Here is a 24,042-nt window from a genome sequence, read left to right as displayed (position 1 = left end):
GAAGATGCAATAATGTACTTTCTTTATCTTTGAAATAAGAAAGTAGCAAGTTGTACGCTTGCAGTTATTCAGGAAGACTATGAGGAGGGATGCCATTAAATATGGAAAATTTCAAAATCCTAAGTATTGTCCAAGACTAAATATTGGTTTGTAAGTGGCCAGCAAGGTGGTGTACATTTGAACAGCCTGCTTCAACAGGGAAAAAGCCTTTAGTGATTTGTGGTGGTTTAGTTGTCAGTAGATTGAAACATCACTTGGCATAGGAAAGAATATTATTTTACTAGAGCATTTAGAATCAAAAATGGACAGCTTGATGAACTCACTTGGAATCCATCACAGTAAATTGACACTCTTTTTTCACTTTTAAAATCATAAAATGCTCTGAAAAATATTGCCTTGTTTTATTTCAAGAAGGTAGAAATGTGAGTGATGTATTCCAGCTTAGTGCAAATAAAATTGCTAATAACCATAACTTAAGCTAACAACACTCAGCTCTATAAACTTTGAATAGTAAATGCATCCTTTAACAGCCCAGGCTGTAGCAATGGGTATCAGTGAAGCTTCAGATTCCAGGTCAGAATAAAATGACTTTTCTGATAGATCAACAGATGAAAACCTTACCAACTCTAAGACTCAGTTTAGGTGAAGAGTATAACATAGGTCAACTATCAACTCACCACACAATTCCTTAGCAGCAAATATTATTAGAAAACAGATTTAACTTATTGTCCAAAACCCCAAAAGCCTACATAGTAATCTAGAGTTCCTTTACTTAGTTTAAAACGCCAATATAATATATATCAGGATTAGGTTTGGGAACATTCATAAATCCCTGCAAATATTATTTTTGTTATGTTAATCCCAAACTATGGCTAATAATAAGATTTTGTTCAAAGAGAATACTAGACTATTTTATTCTTTTTTAAATTATCAAATTTATTTTTATTATGGATATTGTTATAGCAGAATATAAAAATTAAACGATAAAAGTTTCTTCTAAGAGTACAATTGAACTTCATCTTTAAAAAGTTCATCTATTTTCTTTTAACTATACATACTTAAACTTATGACTTCAGAAGTAAACTCTAGAAATAAATGCTATGGCCATCTAAAAGTTTATGTTGACAAGTTGCATACATTTTAAATTATAATGCAATCTTTGTACACAGAATAACTATATATACACTTCACTTACATTGCTGATATGTAATAGTTACCCAAACTGTCTTGAGAAATGTGGCTTAATATAGATTCAAACTAAGTAGAAGATCAGTCTCAATTATAACATTTCTTTCACAACTAATATGAGATAATCCAAACATTTGCTGAATATAAAAGAAGTCCCATGCTTCATGGTGTGCTCTGGGAATTCCAATATATTTTTGATGAGAGATGTTGACCACGAAGGAATTCACTGCTGTGCTCACTGGTAAAGCTGGAGGGAGGAACTCGTCCACAGGAGGGTATTGCCCTCCATCCACTGGCCTCAGTGCAGCTCAGGCGGAGATCTGACTGAGTGAGTGAACGCAGCCTGGCAGTTTGGGAGGCCTGAGTGGAGGAGAGGGAACAGCACAGCTCTAATACGAGGGCCCATTCTTGGGAAAGGGACCATCAGGACTTGGTGCTTGGTTGGTTGGTAAAAGCCCCTTGTGATGTGCTGATTCTCATGACCTCTTCCAGGAACTTGAGCACTTTTAGTGTCTCTGCCATCTCTTCTTAGATAGACTGCAGGGATCTCTTTTTCTTTAGTTCTTTGATGAGAAAATCGATTTCCTTCCTTGAACTCAGGTTGACCATCATCAACTTTCTGTAAGTGTCAGTGAGGCTGGGTATATTTACTGGCTCCTTCCCTAGCCTGGTGTTCTTTACAGTTGTCTCCATCTTGGCACACTCCTTTTTAGCCGCATAAAGCTGGTCTATGAGGTGGCACTTCTCTTCGACCTTTGTAGCCAGTGTTTTTGCCAGTTGCTTTTCATGTCTTCCATTAAGTTCACCTCTAACAGACTGAATAAGTCTGCAAGTAAATAGCACACCCACCAATAAGGTGAGGACAGGCAGACTCAACACTGTCTCCCAGTGGAGGCTCTGGAACATGAACTGAGAACACAGGCCACTGGGCAGCAGCGAAACCAGGACAGCACTCAGCTTCCTAAGGATCAGCCCAAAGCCAAGCTCCACAGAGGACAGCAGCCCCTCCATGGCACTGACCCACCAGAGGGCTCTGCCCAGTTACCGTGGATCCACCAGCCACAATAAGCCCCAGGGGACACCCCAACATTCCACCTGGAACCCAACCAGCAACTGACATCCTGGATTGGTCAGCTTTCTGGTCAGTGTCTGTGGGGAGAAGGGGGGGGTTGTCAGAGGAGAGGGTTGTAACTAAAATGTCACTTTTTCCATTATTGTCTAATGGTAATTTTTTCTTACCTTTCTTTTTGTGTCTATATCTGTATACATGAAAAATACAGTGGAATGTGTCAATGTAAAGTTTATGATTTCACAAATCTTTCAAATTCCTAACCCTTGACAGTATTGGAAAAGTCAGTGTATGAACCATAGGTTTGAATCACATCCATTAACACAGAATGTATACCCTCTGTCATATTTCAGTTGGAATACACACACTCTCACAATGTGCATCCATCAATGTGAAGGTGGCTGAACTTGATAAAAATGAAAAAAATCACAATGTGTACTTTGATGTCTTTCTCTTTTGCTCTAAGTAATGTTTTTAGAGTTACATGTTTTTACTTGAATATGCCATTCATTCTGTTTGTAGGGCTGAATAATTTGACCTTGTAAGATTATATCACAAAATATTAATCCTTTCTCTTAATAATGGACATTAGGGTTAGTTCAAGTGTGGGTTATTATGAATAAATATTTTTGTATATTATGCATGCATCTTTTTTCTAAATATCTGTTTTCATTTACCCTGTGAGACGAATACCTGGGAGCAGCTCTATTGAGTATAGATATGTGCTAAATTCTCCCTCATTTTGAAAGAAATTTCTTGAGGTATAATTTACATGCCATAAATTCACTCATTTAAATACAGAATTCTTTGGTTTTTGTGTGTGTAAATGTGTAGAGTTGTGTCTCCCTCACAATCTCATTTTAGAACAATTCTATCACAGGAAAAAAAGAATTCTCAGTCCACACTTTATTGGCTTCATTTGCACAGTCGGTCTCTCTTTCTCTTTGAAATGCTTCCATGATATAAATTCCAGTTCAATACATTCTACTATTTTTATAATTGTTTTTGTTGTTGGTGTCTGTTTATTTACGAAGTCACTGGCCTTTCCTTCTGTGACTCCACTGACGGTTTCTACTTTTCTTCCAAACGCTTTTGCATTAGTTTGACTCAGGAATTAGTTCTTTTTTTTTTCATAGTTTACATAAGAGTTCACTCTTGATGTTGTACATCCTATGGGTTTTGACAAACACATAATGACATGTAACCACCACTACAGTATCATACAGAATAATTTCATTGCCCTAAAAATCCTTTGTGCTACATCTATTCATTCCTCCTTCTCTCCCTCTTAGAATATTATATTCTTAACATTAAATATTGTGACCTAAAAATTTAATTAATAATGTCTTAGGATGAATGACAATCCTTGAAGTTTATTTTTAAAGCTATTTATGAAAGGATAGAATACCATTGAGATTTAAGGGGAAAAAAGGGTTGAATTCTTGGCATGAACATTGTGGAAGTAATTCCAACCCGATAGTTAGACTAAACTGAATATTTTCTCAAGTTCATCTTTAAAACATAAGCTGAGAGTCTAGTCTGCACTCTTTTACTTATTTAATCTTGTCCAGAAAATGTTCTCACCAGCACTGCCTTAATTTTGGCCATCCATCTCATACTTTGAAGTAGTTTCAAAATTTTCCATGATCTCCTGATAGCTGAAAGCATTTAAGATTTTCAACACCTCTTGAGCAAAAAGAGAACATAAAGTATGAGAAAAAAAAATGGGTTGAAAAATGATGACTTGGCTTTTTAACTATATTTAATGAAATAGTGTGTTTTCGAGCAAGTCACTGGAGATCTGTCTTTTAACTGTAAAATGATGAAGTTTGTTTGAGACTATACTGGTCCCCTGATGTCTTTCACAACCTTATGATTTTCCAAATACCTTGTTAAATCTGAAAATCCATGAAATATAAATGCATTTCTCAAAATGTGGATAAGTGCCATTTTATCAGTAAGCCATTAAAGCTTAATGTCTCCACAAGTAGAGCATTATCTAGTAATAGTAGGAGATTAGCAAATGATAGTGAAAGAATGAAGAAATATTTAATTTTCTTGTTTCCAAATTATTTATGTTTTATGAAAAGAGCATTACTGAGATGTAATTCATCTACCAAAAGATTCACCAGTATAAAATGTACAAATTCAGCAGTTATTAGTATATGCACAGAATTGTGCGTCCATCACCAGAATCAACTTCAGAACATTTCCATCCTTTCAAAAAGAAATTCCATACCTATTAGCAGTCATTACCCACCCCTGACGCCAAGCTCTCCAGTCTTAAACAAACAATAATCTATTTTCTGTCTATATAGATTTTCCAATTATGGACACTTCGTAAAAAAAAAAACAAAACTAGATCATACAATACATGTTTTTTTAAGACTGGCTTCCTGCACTTAGTATAATGTTTTCAAGGTTTATTTATGTTGTCGCATGTGCCAGTACTTCATTTATTTTTATTGCCAAATAATATTACATCATATGAATATACTCCATGTTATTCATGCATTCATCAGTTTATGAACATTTTGGATGTTTAAGCTTTGAGACCATTATGAATAATACTTCTGTGATCATTGATACACAAGTTTTTGTATGGACATTAAAGTTTTATTTCTTTTGGGTTTGTAACCAGGAGTGAAATGATTGTATGATAATTCTGTTATGTTAGAGATTCTGAGGACCTGCCCAATTGTTCTTCAGATTAGCTGCACCATTTCACATTCCCTACTGGAGTGAATAATTCCCAATCATTTCAATAAAATAATTTCCCAATAAAAAACTAGTCTTATATCAACATTTTTGTCCCCAAAGAATATTTTCCCAGAATTCTAAAGGAATATACGTAGGATTTATAGATGTTCAGTCATCTTTTTCATAGTACTAATATGATAATTATTTTATTCTAACTTAAAATATTAGCCTAATGGGAATTATTTTCCCATATTACTTAATTGAGTTCAAGACATTTAATGCCTTTTTCATATCATATGATCAATACATTTATAATGAGCTATATACTCATCCCTTAATTTCTCCCCAAATGCAGTTCTGATTGGTTAGGTGTGAGAAATATGCTGCCCGTAGAATTTGGAGTTCAGTCACACCATGGGAAACATGTGACCCAAGATAGTGGAAGTCGTGTCCCCAAATCAAACTAAACATCTACCATTATTAAGTTAATGGTTACTTTAATAACTAAAAACAAGAAAACAAAAATGTTATTGACTTTGTATTTACAATATATGGGATATTATATAGATTTAAAAGAGAACAAACTTGTTCTATAGATATTGACTTGAAAGGAGTCTTAACATTTGTTAGTGAAAGAATACATATTGTATTTGAACGCTTTTATTGTCACACAAATAAATCATTTTTATGATTAGTTCCTATCCATGGCCATCAACTCCAATGTGTTTTTCATTTGTTTCTTTCTTGTTATGCAAATTTTAGAAAGACTAAAGCACTCAAATTCACTTCATTATAAAAACAACACAAAATGTACAAAATTTGGAAGTTGTTGTTTATTATTAAAATGTGGAGAAAAAAAGGAATATTTCTTATAACAAAAATACCACAGTAAAGATGATTAAGCAGAAAAATAAATATTTTATCTTCCTTTTAGCCAAATACACAGAAGTGTGTGTGTGTATATATATACACATATATATATAGTATGCATATATTATGTATTATGTATATATACACACAAATATACATACAAGATTTTTAATACATTGCATTCAATAAAACAAGACATTTTCTTTAATTATATGCTTAATTTATATTTGTTATATCTAATATCTTCAATTATTAATCAATCTATCATAGAGGAAATATTAAGACAATTTCTGAAATGCCAAATATATAACACAGAATAATGCTAGTTAACAGTTCTTAGGGGCTTTCCCTGGGCTTGGCACAAATGGTTTTACATACGCTGGTACAGCATCCCTATGAGATAGGTAAAATCATTGTTCTCATTCTACAGATCGGAAAACCAAGACATAACCAGATAAAATGTCTTACCCAAAGTCACCCAGCTAATGAATTGTAGATCTTAACTCTGATCTAGAACACAGGTATGAACCACTACGTATCAATGTCCTCGATTATACTTACAAGACTGTGATCATAATATTACTTTATTGGAAAAATATATTATCCAAAGCTGAAGATAACTTTTCAAAAGTGATTAAAAAAAAAGGATTGGCAAAAGCAGATATTTGGGCCTTAGCTTATGGATAAACAATGTGAACAGATGTAATAAGTGTCAAACATGAGCCAAATATGTAAAAGTACATCATGATTATAAAGTGCAAGGCTAATGAAAAGCATTATCATATTTTTATCAACACACCTAAGTTTACTTCTAATCTTGGAAGAACAAGTGTCCCTTCTACTATTCAAGACTAATATTTCCACTTGTCTTCATAATCTCAGCCATCCTCTAACATTATAATTATTTTTTCTATGAAGTATCTTCTTTCCTAAGCTGTCAACCTTTTCTTTGTACTGATGTAATTAATCAGCATGTCATTCCCTCTCCACTTCCCCATCTCCATCCACTCTGCAACATAATTTTCAGCTCATTATAATGATTAATAATGAAAAAGGGCTGAAAAGAGATGGCTTAGCTTGGTTGGCTGTGAAGCCTTTTATCTGTGACAGCAAGATCAAATTTGCCTGGAGGTTACACTTCCAAGGGTTTGGGATTATTCAGCAAATGAGGACTATTTGTTTATTCTCTACCCACCTGCTCCTCATTCTTCCTCCTCACCATATACTTACAGCTTCAGACACACTGTCTAATGGAGAACAGGCAGTCCACAGCATCAGTCCACAAAGAAATTGAGTCGGCTTGTTTGATCTGGGTCTCATCTGGTATCATCATTCAAAAACATCCTACCCAGAAGGAGAAAGACAGACCTTTGCAGAATACAAAACAAAAAATTTGCTGCATGTCAACAGTGCTAAACAAATTTATAATGATAGAATTCCTTTTGATCTAAATTGAAAAAAAAAAAAGACAGCCTTCAAATGTTTCAATAGGTGTAAAGAGGGGAGAAGTCTGTGGAATGATGTTGAGGTTTAGGGCAGAGTAAATCCCCCAGGCCTTCATATTCTGAAATAAAATATAGACGCAATGGTTCCCTGAGGGCCTAGGGGCAGCTTAACTGTTCCTAGGATATAAAGAAAAAAGCTTCCCAGACATTATAATAATATTTCCATATCCAGATAAGGATCACCTTATTTCAAACACTACTCAATTTCTTACTGGGATTTATTTTATATTGACTTATTACTACTGTACAAGGTGGCAAAGTTGCTTAAAGTGACTTATAAACAATTAGGTATACATTTTCAAAAGTACAAACAAAATTAAAATGAGTTTAATACAGACAAAATTAAAACCATGACTCTCACACATATATACTGAGCACAAGCCAAAAAAGGTATTTATCTTATGAATGAGAACATCAGCAGGATAGTAAAACTAGTTTAAGGAGATCAAAGTCACTAAGAAAAATAATACTGAAATGAATTTGCAAAGTTGAAGACAAAACTGGTTAACATCATACAAGGCAATAGAACTTTGAGCATTAGGGTTTATCTTTTCCACGAGGCAGAATTAATTTAGATTCTTCTTCTTTTTCAAATTAATATATAATTTCACAGAGCTTAAGTCCTAATCAACTTAGAAATAGAAAATCGAACAGTAACTAGTACTAATAACTAGTAAATTAAATAATTCTTCAGTGTTCCAATATGACATTAAAATGGCATACAGGCATGCATGCATCTTATTTATAAGTAACACATAATATGTCTTTGCAATATAAAGAACAGAAAGGAAGGACAAGGAATTACAATTTCTTCACAATTTCACCAAAATAATATTAATAGTTATAATAGACGGCTTTAAGCTAAACAATGCTCTAAGTGTTTTACATGTATTAACTATTTTAATCCTAACGATGCTATAAGGTAGGTAATGCCTTTACAAAGAAACTGAGGCAAAAAAAAGTTCATTAACTCACTGAACTTCCCTCAGTGAGTGAGTGAAGGAGCCAGAATTCAAGTTAGGAGAATTAGTTTCAAAGTCGATCATTTATTTTAACCATCGCATTACACGGATCTCACTAACTCTCTTATATCCTGATTTTTTCTTAACTATGCTAGTGCCATAAAAAGATCTTCCTTCTTATCAACTCCTCCTAAAATCACCTCAAAGAGCAATACAGTAATAATAATAATGATGATGATGATGATGATGATGATTGACATTGTTAAAAATAAGTGTAATAAGAGCATCTCAAGAATGCAATTTTTGGTTGAGCTGAAATAAATAGAATTTCTCTATAATCATAGCATCAATACAAGAAATATACACCTGCCCCCACCCAAACCAGATCACCACCCCTAAGCAACAACAGTGTGGAAATTCTTGAATCCATATTGCAGTATGGATTCAGCCTCCACCAAGACACAGAAAAGTTGTGGCCAAGTTGACCAGTATTTCCAGAGTTTAAGAATCAAGTTGTACTTTTCCGTTCCCATTTTCTGCAATGTTTAACATTCATGAACACTTTCTTCTTTTAGAGCCCCACCTGCCCTTGAATTTTGGTGCAACCTTCATTACTGTTCACCTTTCTCCCTAACCACTTACTGAATCTGACTTCTTCCCTTCGGTGAGAGTTCGCTACTCTGTAATGTGTCTCATTCTTTATTACCTGAGCTGTTGCATTAATTCTAGTTCTGTCTCTCCTAATTCATTTCCAGATATTTTATTACATAATATTTAAAAATTCATCTGTAATGTTTTCAAATATTTTAATTTAAATGTCTACTCAATTTAACTGGTTTATTATGTAAAATTTGAAACTGATAATGTATATTAGTGTTACAAAGCATAATAATCAAGTAACATTCCCTGATTGTGCTATCCAGCTTAAAAAGAGAACTTCTTAAGTATACTCTTCCCTGTGCCCTCCTCGAAATCCTTTCTACCTGTTGTTCCCTCAGTAGTAAACACTATCCTTTGAGAATAGCAAGAATTTTGTATTTTTAATACATGTGTTGTTCATAACAGATTTACACATATGTATGCATCCCTAAAATTTATATTGTTTAATTTGCTTATTCTTGAGTTTTATAAAAATTGTGTTAAAGTATAGTTTTCAGTGGAGGTAAAGAAAAAAATGTATTTTTCTTAAGTCATGTGGCTCACTTCTTAAATCCAAATCTGATTAAATCTATTTCCAGCTAAACATTCCTGAGTGGCTTCCCACAAACTATCAGTATAAACTTTCAGCATAAAGTGTTTTTATAATCTAGTACCTACCTCCGTTTCGAGCCATGTCATCAGATTTCTCTGTAACTCTGCTATTTCACCATAGTTCCACTCCATCCCAAATTTCATCACTCTGTGTCCTTGCAATTATTTTCCTTCTTAGAGCTTTTTACTTATCCCATTGTGTGTCCTTAAAATTGCAGTTTGATTTTCAATCCTAAAAGATAACTTCCTGCATGAAGGGTTCCGTTACATAGCCCCTAGCGACTCCCAAATCTTCCTTTACTATATGTAACTTTGTTCTTACATCACGTGAAGACTTACTACATCCTGTGTGTATTATTTGTTCCTAATTTCCATTAGACATTATTTTTTATGGGCTAGAGGCTATTGGTCTACCTTACCTAAAACTTGATAAAACAGTGTTTGAATGAATGAACAAATGAATAAATAAAAGAGTGAGAACATGAATGAGGGAAAATGGAGAATAACACCCCACACACGATTGAGAGAATGGGATTGAGGCTAGGATTTGGAGGCTTGTCTTCACACTGAGTTTCTAATGACCAAGTTTCATCCTTATTTGGAGGACAGAAATTTAAGAGAGATCTGTTGCATGGATTTGGAACACTATAAAATTGTTTCAGAAATAATTATAAACCTTGATTAATTAGACTGTGGCAACTTTCAGTCCATATACAGCAATGTTTACATAGCAAATGTTCATTTGACATACTTAAGACATTGCTGTGCGCCACTGAGATGAGCTGACTGGAACCCCATTATTGCTCTCACATTGAAGGACAGGGATTATGTCTGCATTAACAGTCACATGCATGAAAAATCATGTTCCAGACAATAGGAGTGGCCTGTCTTGTGTAACCATATATGATCAGATTTCTAGTTAAAGTCTTTGAAAAAATTTGTTTTTACTGAAGGAAGAAATTTTAAGTTTATTCCCAAGAAAATGTTACTGCAATTTGAGTTCCCTACTGGCTAGATTTTCTAATGAAAAAGAAATATATGTCCTCTGTTAGTTGGTCACTAAGATCATTTACATTTTAACATACAGAAGCCTCCTCATTATCTGCCAAGTTGGTGCTGAGACAGCATGAGTCATTAATTGTTATGCAGAAATAGACTTAATGAATATGCTAAAATGGGATAGGGTTAACATTTACGACTGTTTATGTATTTGAATATTTAGTGTTTCTGTTCATCTCATGTGCAACCTTTACTTTATGAGTGCATACAGAGGAGAATTAATGTTTGTGAGGTGTTTTGTGTCAGAGTTAATATGTGAACAAACAAGTGTTTGCTGACCTCTCTTTTTCTCTTAAGAACATTTGTGAATGAAAAATACAATGAAAAAGAACATTTTTTGTTTATTGTTACCCTTTGATCCATGACTATTTTTAATGAAAAGGCATATCTGTATACATCCCCATAATATAAAGCAGCTGTCATAAACTTATGTAAAATATAGTATTTTCTAAAGGCACGTCAAAACAAACACAAATAAATACCCAAGAAAGTGCAATTTATGTCTTACTATACTACTCATCAATTTAGCCTTAATTTTTATCAACCCGGTAATAAGTTTACTTTAATTTTTACCCCCTTTTTCTTTCTGATATGTGTGGAGTAACTTAGCATGTAGGGTTCTACATGGTGACTTTGATTTAGAAATGTCACTTTTATTATAATCATTTCAAAGGTGCTGCCTGAATATTTGTCAAATCAACACTGTAAACTACAAATGGACTAAGGCTTTGTATCTTTTAACATTTATTAACTTTCTCAATTTTCTTTTAAAATGATGTCAACCTAAGAATCACTTCTAAAATTTGGGGATTGACAATCTCATATACATTTTAAATGAATGGGAAATCTCATAAAGATAGTAAGCACTGTTTTCACAACTCCTTTATTACAACTCTCCAAAATGAATCAGAAAAAAAAAAAAAAAAGCAGAGTTACCATATGACCCAGCAATTCCACTCCTAGGTATATATCTGAAAAAAAAAATGCTAACTTGAAAAGATATCTACACCCCAGTGTTCACAGCAGTATTATTTAAAATTGCCAAGATATGGAAGCAATCTAAATGTCCATCAACTGATGAATGGGTAAAGAAGATGTGGTGTATGTATATGAGAAATACTACTCAGCCATAAAAAAGAACAAAATTTTTGCCATTTGCAGCAACATGGATGGACTTGCAGGATATTATAGTAAGTGAAGTAAGTCAGACAGAGAAAGCCAAATATCATATGATGCCACTTACATGTGCAATCTAAAAAATACAACTAGTGAATATACCAACTACAACAAAAAATTAGACTTAGATACAGAGAACACATTACTGGTTACCAGTGACTGGGAGAGGAGCAATGCAGGGGTGAGGGAGTGGGCAGTACAGACTTTTGGGTGTAAGACAGGCTCAAGGATGGGTGAACGAAAAATACTGGAAACATATCAGTAAACAGAGAATGCTGAAGTCATCAAGCCGCCAGCCACTGCCACCACCCCCCAGTGAAGACAAGCCTGTAGCCCAGCCTCTGCAGCCACTCACAATGGTGCACTCTGAGGGGACTCAGAATAAGAAAGGACAGGATACTGGCCCTAGGTAGCTAGATGCTTGTCAAAGGAATGGATTCAATGAGCACAAATGTTTGCTTCCTCCCATATATAGAAAAGCACTGAATTCTTTAACTTGAAATGCCTGGTTTTCTTTAGTTAACAAATAATCTTTTAATGTTCCAACTACCTGGTCTTTGTTGTAAAATTCTTATATATCCTAACTCCTCCCCTACCTCTTTGGAGCAGTCCCTCAGAGGGATCTGAGAGGCTGTCATCCCGGGCTCATAGGGGTTCAAGTCCACAGAAATGTCCGTCAAATAAAACATAACTCTCAACTTCAGGCTGTGCATTTATTTCAGTCAACAGATGTATTGTACAATAGGGGAATATAGTCAATATTTTGTAATAACTGTAAATGGAAAGTAGCCTTTAAAAATTGTATAAAATGTAATTGGCTGACATACACTGACTGTATGAGATATACTTTCACGAAGTTCCAGCAAAGAAAGGGAAGTGTAAATGGGGTGGGGGGGTATCATCTATTTCGTTTCTTCCTCATAATATCATTCAATCCTGTGACCGGGCAAAAATCAACCTTGTGTATCTAAAAGTACATGCTATATGAGATAAAACATGAGTGACATTTTTAATAAAGAAAGATTACTCTTAATAATATAAACCATATTTATAAATTATTTTTAAATATGTCAATAAATTAAAAAACCATGACAAAACCATATTGAAAAACAAACCTGAGTTCTAGGCTCACTTTCCCTTCTTGGGGAGCCCCCTCTTCCCATCCAGCCCACAGGGCTCCTCCATGGCCCCAGAGCTTACCAGACAAATTTGCCCCACATTCACTCCAGCTCTTGAGCAGTACTGAGCCCAGCGTGGGGACCTGGCTGAACAAATGGCTGGTGTCTGAAGCACTAGGCTTTTTCCTAGATTTGGGGACCACCCCAGGGGGGAAGTGGGGTGGGGGAGGACTTGAAGCCATGAAGGAGATAAAGGACATGTAGGATGGCATGGTCTTCATCCACACCAGGCCTCTGATGGAATGTGATCACTGTGTGGTCCAGAAGCACAGCGGGATGGAGAAGCACCCAGGCTCCAGGTGCATTATCTCCATGTGGGATGAGCTGCTGGTCATAAGGGACCTGCTCACTGATGACAAGAACACTGAGGCTAAGAAGCAGCCCCAAGCTTGAAGCACATCACATTCACCTTCTGCCACAATCAGCACGTGGTCCTGTCCCCTACAAGGATAAAGCTGCTCTCTTGGAGTGACAACTGAAAGGAAATTATACAGAAAATGGATAGTCTTGCAGCAAGATCTGACAGGCTTGGAGTTCCTCCAGGAACAAGCCAAGGGGCTGCCACAGTAGCTGAAGGGAAGGAAGGCAAGACGGCAGGGAATCGCAGCAAAGTCAGTGACTAGTGCTATGGAGCAGGGAGATATAATAACCCCTGTGCTCCCCCAGACCTAACCATCTAGCACTTTCCAAGATGGCTGCACCTGGTGCATGGCAGGCATGGAAATGGCATACAAAAATAATCAGGGAAATTTTAATTTAAAATATGTATGTTTTTTCCTTGAAAAAAAATCGTGAACTTAAAAATTCAAAGCTGTATGCCTCGCTCCTAGAAGAGTAGGTGCCAGTTACATTATTTGCCAAGGAATTTATAAGTCCACCTTCAAAGGTAATGAGAAACAGCAAAACGACATCTCAAGGAAAGTGTGGACTGAGCTATGAGCAACTTCTCTGTTCTGTTCCAAAGTGAGCAGATCATTCTTCGATGAGAATAACCAAGTTGAAAGTTGGTTCATATAACTGAAAATGCCAAGGGTGAGGTGAGCTTTAGGCATGGCCAAGTGTCATACTCAGTAAATGAAATTAAGTTCTTCCATATTTCTGTCCTTTGACTCCAATATCAAATTCTGCATGATTCATTTTGATATTCTTCACTGATATCAAATCATTATTTTTTACCCATTCTTTTAAATGTAACATTTCATTTTTGTCTAAATTATGCCATGGCTCTTTCAATGTGTTTTTTTTTTTTAACTTAACAGAAAAGCCTTTATTTGTGGTGTCTTAATTGATTGCATTGTTTGCAAACACTGAAAAATTTTTGAAATAGTCTTAAATTTTGGAGGCCAGGATAGAGCAGTAAAGATACTTTGTATGATCCTGCCATCCAGGCACCTTGTTACAGATGGTGATACAATGTTGAATATGACAGTATTTTCCTACTGCAAAAAGTTTTCAGTGCTGTGGAATTCGCCAGACTATTTGGAGGGATCCTTTACTCTAAGGAGCTTAAGGAGGAACACAGATAATTTACTGATCTGAGACTTGGGGAAAAGAAGAGGAGAGGAGAGGAAAAGAAAAACAGTAACAATGGATAAAGAATATAGTAAGATATTAATTACCGATAATTTGGGGGTTCAATAGATTGCTTTTACTAGATTCATAATATGCCATTCATAAACTCAGAGTGTTCAAAAATACAGTTTGCTTGGTTATCCTCTTCACATAGCTGTAACTTAAACAATGGGGACTTTTCTTCCATTTAAAAAAAAATCTAAAAATTATTTCCAAGACCCAAAAAGTCACTCATGAAATGATTTGGGTAATTCTATTGATTTATATATCATTGCTATTTGATAAACTATTGAGAAAATATTTTGGAGGTAGTGAGGAAACCTCTGGACATTAAGATTTTTTTTTTAAATTCTCCCCAACAGAAAAGCAATAGTGACTGCAAAGTTTGAATGTGTTTTGTTTTGGATTATTCAATAATAATGTGGTTTATTTACATTTTGTGGATTTTCTTTTCTTTAGGTATTTGCTGTTTTAGCCTCCCTTTTACTATGATTTTTAAACAAAGTTCTTTGGAATAGTCTTAGGTGAAATATTTTACAATAGGGTGATATTTTCACTGTAGAAACATTATTTATGTGGATGTAGATCCATTTGGAATAAATTCTCCCTGCATGTAAAAGTATGCATATTCTGCACAAGTCTTGCCATGAAACAAAGGCAGTTTAGATTTCCTCTGGGCTAAAATATGACAAGTAAGCATCTAACTTACAATTTTATTCTCTTTTGTTTTCTCTCTCCCTCTCCCTATCTTGAACATCCAGTGAATTACTTCACTTTTTTTTCAGAATTCTAGTATTTAATAAATTACATGTGTATGTATTTACATATAATTCTACTATTTAATGTAAGTAAATAATTATAAGTTGTCATAATTTAGAGGAAGCCACATTTAGAAACTTAATCCAGAATAAATACTTTTAAACTAGTGATATAAATGATGTATAGCACATTAATATTGATTATTTTAAAATATTTTTAATATACAGAAAATATAATGTAAAAAAAGACAGATACTGTATTTTAACAATGTAGAATGTTAGGTAAAATTCTGTAATCAACTACACACTAGTTGATGAATTAGGAAGAAGAACTAATGAATAGGAGTTCTTTTATTATACTGCTTAACCTTTATTTACCAAAGGAAACAAAAATGATATAAACCAACATCCTCTACAACTTCAGAAATTAATGTCTAAATCAGGGAGTATAATGAATAAGTATTATTTTTTGGTTCGTGTGTATTTGTACAAGTTATACACAAGAAAACAAGTAATCATAAATTTTGTGTATCATTTATTTCATTTTGTCAACAAAGAAATCTTTGTTTTTTGTTTTTTGTTTCAGTGAAAGTGTTTTTCACATTTTCTCCTGAAATTCTTCATGTACTAAACTTAGGGACTAAACAAATTATGTAATTTCTTGTTATACTTCCCAGTTTGGAAATTGACTCTTTGAAACGTTGAATCAGATCATGGAAGGAAAAGATAACTACCCAGGGAACAAACTCTTATTCTCTATGCCAACTCTTCTCTCACACTGTTTCCTCACCGTATTCAAGCATAAGTGACAACACTAATAACTGACCCTTACACTTTCACTTGCATCTTCTGATTCTCCTGGCTCTCTGAAAATGTTTCTCAATGTTTTTCCTTGGCTACTCTCTCTACTTTCCTCACCCCCAGGGTTCTGGTCTTTCTTCTTCTCTCTTAATAATTTATACTCTCTCCTAGTACACCCCTGGCCTATGGCTTCAATAATTATTCTTAAATTATTCTGAGCTTCAGAGCTCACTTCTCAAGCTCTGTGTATGCCTACTGAGAGTTGGTATGTTCTTAGTAAATGAATTTTGTAACAAATTCTCTCCATTTCCTAGCATCTCACGTAATAGTTCTACCGTCTACAAGGTAATGTAGGTTAATAAGTTGATGGCAGAAATAGATTCCTCCTTCTTTGTTCCTACCATTTGAATAACTTCTATGTATGAAAATTCTTATTTTGAAATGTTTTAATATTTCCCTATCCCCATGTTACTTTATTCTAATCTATCCTGCATCCATCCTACTAAAAAATCTTCTTTTATGTAAAAACCTGGGAATTCTCTGTACTGGTTTCCATTCTTTACAATACAAACCCCCAGCTCCTTACAAAGCTCCCAAAGCACTACTAAATGATGCTCTATTTTATTTAATCAGCATGTTTCTGATCATATCCACTCCTTCTATCCTCTCCAATTTTCCCCACAGAATATGTGTTACCTAAATTACAATTAACTTTCTTTCTACAGTATGAAGATCTGCTCACTTCTACCAATGACTTTTATGAATCTAATTCATGTAAATGAAACAGCTGTTCAAAATTATCTGACACTAAAAGTAAAATTCACATAAACACAAAATATTAAAATTTTTATATGAATTAAATGTTTCTAGGAATTTTTCAAAGAAAGCAACTACCACATAAATAGAAGGAAGACCTAAAATATCTTCTATTCAGAACATTACCATAAATGTTCGCCATCTTGGGAATTTGCAGTGCTGGTGTCAGTGCTGCTCATGGTATTTTAGCCACGAATATAGCTCAATATAGCTTTTGTAGCCGTAATGAATCTATGTGTACTGTATACTTATTTGCATGTTCAGAAGGTCAAATACTTTTAATAATAAAGAATAGTCAGGTAAATATTCAAAAATGTGTTTTAGAGCTTTGCCATCAAATGCTGGCCACCAATGGGCCAACACTGCCAATCTATCAACCATTTTGTTTTGGTTGGTTGGTTTGTTTTATTTTTTTTAAAGGAGGAAAAGATTATGGCAACACTTTGTTAAGAAATAGGTGATAGAGATTGTAAAGATATTTTATCTTTCTGATATCCAAGGGATAGTTTGAAAATCATACACAATATTATGAGTGTGAAAATAAATATTTAAATCAGAACAATAAAAACTAATTTCTTACAGAATAGTGCAGATGATTTCAAAATATGGTAATACGGCAATATTCTTAACAATTGAGAAAGCTTGCCAATATAACCTGAATCCAAATGAAATGTATTTTTTCTTAGTCTCTCAAAAGTTAAACTATTTCAAGCAGATTGATAAGATAGAACAGGATGTGAAAAGTCTGCAATAACTGCAGTCAAATGAATTTTTATTACAAATGAAAGTAGTGTCATGTATGAAAATCAGGACAGATTTTGTCTCTTTTGTTAGCATTCTATTCTAGTACCAAAAATAATAAATAAATGGGAATTCTACCATAATTTCAAAGGTTTTTGATCCAAGATAAAATAAAGATAAGAATATAATTCTAAGATTATAATTTTACTCATCATTAAAAATTACTAATTTCGGGAAATTTAGAAATTCCAAAACCAAGAAAAGAATCAAAGAAAACCATTCAAAATATCACTGCTGTAAGACAATTTTAATATTAAAGTATTTTATTCCAGCCCTGTTTTCCATATTAACTTATAAATGCAGCCCATACCTTGAACAAGTGGTCCTTTATTTTATTTTATTTTATTTTTTAAAGAGATACTGAACCCAGAACCTTGTGCATACTAAGCATGTGCTCTACCACTGAGCTCTTTCCACTCAAGTGGACCTTGAAGGGGCAATAAAAAAGCAGAGTTTTCTCACAACTGCCTCTGTAACCCTATTTTGTGAGGCCCTCTTTCCTTGTCCCTCTGAATAAAATCGCAGGCAGTCTCCATGCCTCTTCTGGTGGCTTTTAGCTAATGAAGGCTCCCCCAAGAATCCTGAGTCATAGAAATAGCCTCATTTCTGTAATTAAAATGTCCAGTCCTGTCAAATTATGTATTAGCTGAATCCTATGGAACCTAAGTGACTGCTTAATAAGTGGCAATTCTTTTGAGATGTTAAGAAGGAAAGAAAACACATAGTGTATTTGCCTGCTAAAAACTCAGTATGTGAGGCCACTTTGTTAATCAAGATTCTTATGCCAGTTATTTTAGTTCCTTGGGAGATTTGGGGACACTGGGGGCATCAATTTATTAGTGTGGCAATCTTGTTAAATAATCTCCTGGGTCACTGTGATAGGGTAAATTTGGAAAATTTTGACTCATTTATGCCAGTCTTTTGTTCCCAGCCATTTATCCAGGATTATTTTGGCCAGGAGGTAGTGTGCCATGTGATTAAGAACATGAACTTTGGAAGCAGACTGCCTGGAGTTTTAATATGACCACTTCGGAAAACTATTCAAGGCAAGAAACCTTGTTGTGACTTACTTTTCCTAGTTTTAAAAGAGTGTAATCATGCTATTCAATTTGCCAAGTTACAAATATTAAATATTATATTTACTACCTTAGAAATTTAAAGTATGAAGTCACAAGTTCATCATAGTTACAATCATCCTAAATAATACAGAGTTTTCAGGAATCCAAGATTTTGAATAGGCTAGGCCAATTGAAATCAAAGGCTTACTTACTTTTAAATGTCTAGAATTTAACATGAAGGCTTGTCACAGAGTGGATAATCAAAAAATGTTTTTAAATTGATGAAAAGGATGAAACATCATGTCCACTTTTCAGTATTAATAGTTATAAGTGATATCTAACCAGTCCTCAAATTTGGCCAATTAATAAAATATAAAGAGGAAAAATCACTCCCAAGTTACAGTGCATGGTGCCCCCTTGAACATGTAATTTTAAGAATTGTGTTCAAAATGAAAGGATATCAATTAAAACTTATCAAAGTCAACCAGCACTGCCATATTATTTCATGCAAACACATGATTTTCCTACCATACTTGAAAGACCAACTTTTGATTTTATTTACATTCTGTTAAATTAGTCAAGACCATTGATTGGAGACTTCTGATGAACATAATCTATACAAATCTGGAACTGAACCAACCTGGTTAAGTGTTTATATGTGCTCTATGGAAACAAGCTGAATTTACTCAAAATGGAAGGAGTGTAGGAAAAGTTGTTTTAATGGCTTTGTCAACTCCTTTTTGGGGGATAACCACAATGTGGTCAATTTTATTTCCTGTAGTTATTTTAATAATACATTCCAATATTGCAGAAAGTGCAGTTATGGGAGCCATCACAGAAAACAGATGGACTACAGACCGTTGGTAGTAAATCTTCCAAAAAATTAAAGAAATCATATTATGATAATTGATCATGATTATATCAAACCCAGCATAATTCAGCAGCATTTTATTTAAGCCATACTGAAAGACAGAATAACTTAAGGATTAAGTGTGAATCCTAGAGCCCAAATTAAAATCCTCTGATGCTCTTTTCAACCACATATAAGCTGTGCAAACTTGGACTACTTAGTTAAACTCTCTGTGCTTGAGTTTTCTCAAATGGTAAACATGTATGGCCAAACAAGTTTCTAATCTTAGAGCTGTTATAAGACTAACATATGTAAACTATGAGTCACTTAATTATTATATGGAGTTCTGTCCCCAGATAGTACCAGGGCCAATGGGAATAAGATACAAGAAGAATGATTTTAATTCGGTATAAAGATTTTTTGAATAGTGTCAGCTCCTTCAGTTGGTAGAAAGTTCCCATTAATGGTAAGAATGACTGTGCTTTTTTTTTTTTTAATTGAAGTATACTAGATTTACATGGCTGTACTGAAGACATGTAAGGATTTTTAAGAGAGCTTTGCATAATAGAAATCTAGCAGAAATATACATATATTTCTTCTAAGATTCGTATTCTGTTATTCTCAAGGTGAGAATCTTCACAATAATTTTAGCTCTGCCTAACAATACCTTAGTTGAGACTCATAAAATTTAAACAAGGTAACTTTGTAAAGAATTCTTCTACTTTCATATTTCTTGACTTCAGCAAAGTTTAAACGTCTAAACTTAGTGCATTTTTCTCATGAAATAATGACTATGAAATTATTTTTCATAAATATTTTCTAAGATCTTTTTAGTGTTCAATTAAAAAATAAAAATCTCTCTACTCTGTACATCAGTATAAAACTATATAGCAATTAAATTTCTTTTATTAAATCTAAACTAAAAATGGTAGTTGCTGATGATTTTGAGTATTTCTCTTTAAATACATAGTAAGCATTCCTTTAAATGAACAAGAAAAAATTAAAGGTGCAACATCATGATGACTAATACAAGATGAGTGTGTTTCAGCTGGATGCTTTCCCGTGTGATCTATAATTTTTTTATACCACGTTCCCTGGATTATGGCTTCTCTCTCCACTTTACTTCTGTGTTGGTCTGTGTACTTTCATATTTTTTTTTACCCTCCAACCTTTGAAATTCTGTATATGTCATGTAATAAATTCTCAGAAATAAAGTCCAGGGAACTGTTTCAAAATATTGACTAGTTTTTTTTGATATTTTTGTTAAAGATGTCACTATCACTCTTTCTTCTGTAGAAAGCATTTTGTTTTACAATCTTTCATTTGCTTCTGCCTTTTCCTTCCCCCCATTTGAATTCTTTTATGATTGCATTCAGTTTCTCCTCAAAGGCTCTTTCTTCTGCTTTTCAAGAGTCTCAGAATATGCATTTTTCTAAAAAAAATACATTTTGAGCACTTAAATTATTCCAGGCTTTGGGATAATTGTTGAGGATTCAGTCTGGTAGACAGATCTCATCTTCACTACTGCTACTACTACTACTACTACTACTACTACTACTGTAAAACGATGGTATTGAATTCTCTTTTTTAAGCACTGTAGTTCTCCAAAGAGTATTCTGCTTCTGCTGACACTATATTCACCACTCAGGGTTTAAATTCTTACATTCCTGCTTTTATACTTAGCCACTGACTGGAAGTATCTTTACTGTTAATATCTTTAATTATACTAACAGCAAATCTATAATTTTTCTGTCCTCATTCTCCTTGAACTTACTATATGTTTTAGTGTTGTTAAACTCTCTTTAAAATTTTCTTTTGCTTGCCCTCTCTGTCTCATAGATAACCTCTTTTTCTTCCTTTTCCTTGGATCAGCAATGTTGGCCAAACCAAAAAAGGAATTCAACTCTCCACTAATTAAAATGACTCCAGATCCCATCTGTCCAAGATTTATCTTTTCAGGATCTTACATTTCCAGCTTCCTGCTAAATATTTATCATATATTGTGCCTTATCACTTCAACAGTAATGAATCTTGTAAGAACTTATTGTACTTTCCCAGATATTATCTTTCCTGAATGTCTCCATTTCTGCCAAAGGTATCATCAATTTATTTGGCTACCAAACTGCAAATTGGTGTCAGAATATAGGCTGGCATTAAAAGTCAAATGAATTAATTTATATTTAATTTATTAGCCAAATCTTTCATGAAAATTTGTCTACTTACCCTAGTCCTTGATAGTATAATGCCAATCCAAGCAACAAAGTTAAGTGCCAAGAGGGATGGCTTAAAGATACACAATTCTAGGTTTAAACTAACAACTTATCTAGGTGTGTGTCCTTGAATACATTTTCTAGTGTCTATGAGCCTCATTACTTATGTATATAAAGAAGATCAAATAAGAAAATATGAATAAAATGCCTGACACAGGAAGATAAATATCAGTTGCACTTATGTTAGTTATATTAGTTTAGGCGATTTTCTGATGATGCATTTTTTTCTTTATTCTTTTTTTCTGTCTTTCCAATTAGGCATTCAAAGATGTGAACAGAAAGACCACAATATAAAGTCACTAAAGATGTCTCCATATATAATTAATACTTTATAAATGTTATTTCCTTTCTGTTCACCAGTTTTTGCATGCACATTATCTTACAAATGTAAATGTTCCATGAGTCTCTTGTTTGTGTTTATGGTGATAATTGGGCCACAGCTTTCGTGGGATATGCAATCTCAGGGTTGTAAAATTGAGGGGGAAAGAGACAGTGGGCTAGGAAGGAGGGAAAGAAAATTCAAGGCAGTGCATTTCTGAGCTGTTAACAGCTTAACAATAAAATGCAATTGGTAGTTTAATGATGAGAAATGTCTTCCAACCAGTGCACATGGAACCACTGTGGCTCAGATCTGTTCATCCAGGAGTTAAAAGGAAAGGAATTATCTGCTGATACATCTTGTCTTCTATTTCTCAGAGGGTAGAGCTTGTAACACTGTACATTATTTCTCTGTCTTTTCAAAACTGTGTTAACCAGCTCCACTTGTCCAGTCATCCCAGACTTTAGTTCAGTGTAACTTAAATTATCCACTGGCAAAGTGTCTCCTCCACTAGAACCTAGGATCTCTTGCTCAACAAATCTTTCAGTTGTAGGGAAGTAATGCGCACATTCAAAAGCGAATTACTGAGAGTAATACTGAGAAAGGTTAACCCTAAATCTACCTCTTATTTCTCTAGCTCATGACTTCTATCAACTGGGGATGCAAGATTAAATACCAGCATTGAGTCAATGCATGTACTGTCCCTTGGAGTACCGTGTTCCAGCCATGCATGGTGCTGCGCCCCAAACTGGTGCTTAATCCAAGACCTCAGCATGTTGTTCCACTGCTCTTCAGGCTAGATGTTTATAAGTGATACAGTAAGATCAATGAATCTCACATACAAGAGCCCATTGTTGTACTGGCTTTGCCATAAAATAGGTGCCTTTATCTAAAGAAAATTTTTCAGTCACAATTTTATTAATCATACTATAACAATGAATTAGGAATTCCCTAGACCATTGATGCTGTCGAGGGGGCAAAGAAGGTAAGCCTAGCTCCAGAGTGTTTATATATTTCAGAGAAGATGAATTTCTGATTCCTGCAACATAGAAGGGGACCTGTGTAATCCACTTTCCACCAGCTGGCTAGCTTGTCTTCCCCGCAAAATTGTGCCATATTAGGAATTCACGGTGACATGGCTAGGTCAGCCTCACTGAGGGAGAGCTCATACTTTCAGGTCTGGGAGTGACTTCCGTCCTTGCTATCATGATGACCTCTTTGTGGGCCCATTGTAGGAATACATGGATGGCTAAGAAAGAAGATAGCAATGTCCATGGTACAAGTAACTGTCTACCTGATCGTTGAGAGCCTTCTCTGTCATGGGTGCTGTCTGCTGAACATTCAAGAAAGATCCTTACTTTATGATCACTCCAATGGATCTATTGACATAAGATTACCCCAGATCTCTTTGCCACCAATCCACCCCTATTGCTCCTTTCAGGCTTCTCACCAGCCAACCAAACTATTTTGCCAGTGCTCAGAAATCCACGTATAATTTAGACCATCTCGCTCTTGACACAAAGTGGGCAACCAAGTGTATTGTTCAGACTTTGCTATGAGAAGGGTTTCCTTACATCCTTGTCTTGGTTAGCACCAGTGTAGCATGTCAACCTTTTTCTAAATTCTGACTGAATTTTTTATTTTTCCATAGATTTATTATAAGGAACCCCAGTTGTGTTGAGAAATAGGTATGTATTTACTAGTATCTTTTAGATCTGCTTGAGCCAGGTGTGAATGCCATGTTTCCATTTTAAAACTGCAGTCTACAATGGCTGGGCACTATGCCTACTTCACATCACTATCCAATGGATTTAATAACACCAAACAATTTTCAGTCAC

General features: G+C 34.4%; 1 long non-coding RNA gene across 1 annotated transcript; it reads left to right on the top strand.

The window, feature by feature from the left end:
- The first annotated feature begins 2,291 nt into the window (after nucleotides 1–2,291).
- On the top strand, nucleotides 2,292–23,067 carry LOC140701150 (uncharacterized). The gene is made up of 3 exons (XR_012080053.1): nucleotides 2,292–2,329; nucleotides 18,638–18,752; nucleotides 22,841–23,067. It is a non-coding gene; the product is annotated as an uncharacterized lncRNA (long non-coding RNA).
- The last annotated feature ends 975 nt before the right edge of the window (nucleotides 23,068–24,042 follow it).

This window comes from Vicugna pacos, chromosome 14 (assembly GCF_048564905.1).
Source record: "Vicugna pacos chromosome 14, VicPac4, whole genome shotgun sequence".
Classification (NCBI taxonomy): Eukaryota; Metazoa; Chordata; class Mammalia; order Artiodactyla; family Camelidae; genus Vicugna; species Vicugna pacos.
The sequence above is the reverse complement of the archived record's forward strand: the minus strand, read 5'-3'. Positions and strand labels throughout refer to the sequence as shown.